The sequence below is a fragment of the Otolemur garnettii genome, unplaced genomic scaffold (assembly GCF_000181295.1).
Source record: "Otolemur garnettii isolate 467f Iridium unplaced genomic scaffold, OtoGar3 scaffold00004, whole genome shotgun sequence".
NCBI lineage: Eukaryota > Metazoa > Chordata > Mammalia > Primates > Galagidae > Otolemur > Otolemur garnettii.
This window is the reverse complement of record NW_003852399.1, coordinates 40,652,336-40,655,861: the sequence shown is the minus strand read 5'-3', so window position 1 is coordinate 40,655,861 and position 3,526 is coordinate 40,652,336.

Genomic DNA, 3,526 nt, shown 5'->3' with positions numbered 1-3,526 from the left:
AAACACGAACTTTATGAACCTGTGTGTACACATCCTAGGGTATTTTTTAGTTAGGGTTTTTAACCTTTAAAACCTTTTCATATGCCTGTTTCCGGCTCCAGGATTTCCACATTTTCATTTTTAACTCTTAAACTCTAAGCGATCTTGAATAAATTCACATCTTCTAAATTTATAAACTGGCATCTGATAGCTTTAGAATAGATAATTTTCAGATCCGTAAGCCGGGAATAATTACAAAGGTTGCAGATCCCTGAATGGGTCGCGTTCTTTTCCCTCTCTGGGCTTCAAGTATATTTATCAGGAAACTCATCAGCTTGTTCTTAAGTACACAAGTCACTTACACAGATTATCACAGAACCACAATCTATTGAATTCAAAATAAACACATTTAAGTGGTAATATTAATAGATGTATTAATTTGTTCTAAATTTACTTTCTTAGCAATAGATATTTTATTAATATGATATAGCAATAAATGAGTATACACAAATCCAAATCATAAAAAATTTTGATGTACTGTATATTTTGTTGTAGGTATCTTGAAATTTTTGATTCCATAAGACATTACATGAAGAGTGAGGTAGGATATATTCAAATATGCACACAATTTTGATAGTGAATTGCATGTTACTTGTGCTGTATTATACTGTTAATATTTATTTTCTTACTGTTTGATCTTGTTTGATAATTTCTACACAGTATTTGATGTGTTTTTGTGTTTAAAGTTCCTCCAAATATATTAAAAAAATTACAAGAAACTCTCATTATCATGTATTTGCATTATCTTAAATTTACTATACTTTTCATGGCTTACTTCAGAATGGCTATCAAAAGAAGGAAAGAAACTTTGTTTCCCAAAGTTTTTATAGTTCTAGAGGATAGGACCATGATGATATGATCATATCCTTTATACAGATTTTTTGTTGATAAAAGTTTAACACCCTTCACTTCCCTGTTTTTTCTCTTTCCTTTTCTTTTTATTTTCTTCATTTTTTTTCCCACAAGAACCAAAAGAATAGAAAGCAAGGTACTCTGGCATTTTGAACATTTATTTTTTTCTCCATGTGTTTTACGGAATAAAAAAAAAAGTGGATATAAATATCTGCATTACAATTGTTCTTTGTGGAAATAATGGGGCTAATTAATTCCCAGAAATTTATTTTAGATCAAACAAATATGTGAAAATCATGCCTCTGTTAATTGGCATCACAATACTTGAGAATATTCGGTATCTTCCATATATCTCTTAAAATGTTCATTCTATCTGTAAAACTAGATATAATTTTGATCCAATCCTGTGTGCTAAAAACAGAACCTTGTGCAAATTACTCAAAATTTCTGACTACTTTCCTTCCCTTCAAAATTACTATAGTATCAATGTTGCAGAGCTGTTACAAGAATTAAATGAGTGGCTATGCTTTCTAAATACCAGTACCCTCAAAGTGACTTTGTTTACTCTTGTTCATCATGTGGTGATGGAACCTACAAGGATTGAGAATGGCACACTGGAAACAAATGGCAGTGGAATATTTTGAGTCCTGTACAGTAATTATGTAAGTAAATGGGAAAAGTGCAGGGAGAATATTGATGTCTTGCTTTTCTTCAGCAGAACTGCATTTAACATAAAGGGGAGTCATTTTATTGAATAATAAAAGCCTGACAATCACTGTGATTGGCTGACAGCCATTACTGCAGTGTAATTCTAAACAGCTTGTTTTTCAAAGTTCTTCTTGAATAACTCTTTAAAACCCAGACATTGCCCAGCCTGGTTGAAAGGCTCAAAACTAATTTTAAAGTCAATTTTTTCACATTTGAATCCCACTGTAATATAAGATATGCATCAAAATAGTATTTTTCCCTTAAATGTTTAAGAATGAAATGTATTTTGGCATAGAAGGGAAAATTGGATCATTTAGTAAGCTAAGGTTGAAATGCTAGAGAAAATTAAGTCATGAGTCATGGAAGAAAAAGACCACTTTCGAAGGGATCTTACTGATTAAAAATGAAGTCCCAACATATCTTACAATGAAAGCACAATATTTGATCTGTATTAGGTTAAAATCCTGTGATTTCTGAATAGAATTCAAGACTCCCAAAATTACCACATCCACTTTGATGTATTCATCTCTGTTAGTCAGTATCTCTAATCAAGAGTCCTCACTGGAAAGTATTGTATAATTAGTAAGTGTACAGTTGGCAAGGTACTAGGATAAATATTTAATAATATTTTAATGGCTATTTGAAATCTTTTATTGAAATTGTGGATTAAAACTTTATTTGGCCAATGAATTGTAACCAGAATGTTTGAAAAACATATTTGCTATTGCAGCTCTGTGTAACGGATGTGTACTTAATTATCAGAATCGTCCAGGTCAGATCATCTCTGATGGACGCATTTTTATCTTAAACGTCAACATTGGCAATATTGAGATAAAGATGGGGCAGGAATCTGTGAACTGCAGAAGTGTGTTAATTGTTCATTCTCAAACACAGAGATGCCAATTAATCCCACACAACCCAGATTCAAAGCAGCCCGGGGAAATGGTCCTGAAGTGAGTATTGTACAAAGATGAAGAAAAACAGACGCGTTCCAGCGCCCAGAAAGCTGATTCTTCAACAGGCAGCAATAGGAGAATCCCAACGCACCCAGCGATTGGCTGCTGGAATCTTTGTTCAGGCGATTGGCATCCTCAGCCAGATGCTGGGTGGAGAATCCCTCTCTCGCCCTCACCTTCAGAACCCGCTGCTCAGCCACCTGGGCTCCCGCGGGCTGCGCTCCCGCCTCTCTGTGGGTGCAGGTCTCCCCCTCTCGACCGCCGAGGGCTCGCTCCCTCCCGCCGAGCACTCACACAATGGACTCACTTGTTTCCCTTGCACCTCTCGTTTGACTTCCAGCCTCAGTCAACAACTTGAGCAAGAGTCAGGCTGGAGTCTCTCCCGTGTAGAATGGAGCCTTCCAGACGATCTTGGAAGCGCCCGCGCACACACAGACAGAACAAACAATGCCTGGTCCACGAAGGAATAAATTAACAGATCCCCGCGCCCCCACCTACCCCTCTGCAACCGGCAAAAAGACACCCGGGACAGGGTTCCCCTAAACAAGAGATTGAGTTTTGTCTCTCCAACTGCAAACCTCCCTCTCCCTGAAGACGGCAAAAGCGATGCTGTGCGTTCCAATGGCAGTAAAGACTGACGGTGGCTTTGCCGGTGACAACGCCCCCAGCATCGCGCCCAGCCAGGTTCCCAGAGAACCGCGAGGGAGAAACGCAGATCTAGGGGGAGGGAACAGCAGAGGCAAGGGCAGCTCCGGAGGCCGGAGAAGTGGGAGATAGAAAATTCAAAACAAAATGAGTGAAACAGGGCTCGAATAGTGAAACTTCGAAAGAGAAGAGGACGGGATCCGCTCCCCAGGTAACTACCTCGAGATGCAAAATAGACGAATGCCGAGGAAGTGCGGAGCAACAACTTTGAGGGGACCAGCAAGTTGTGCACCTCCTCTCAGGCATTCGGGCATCCCCCCCCCCCC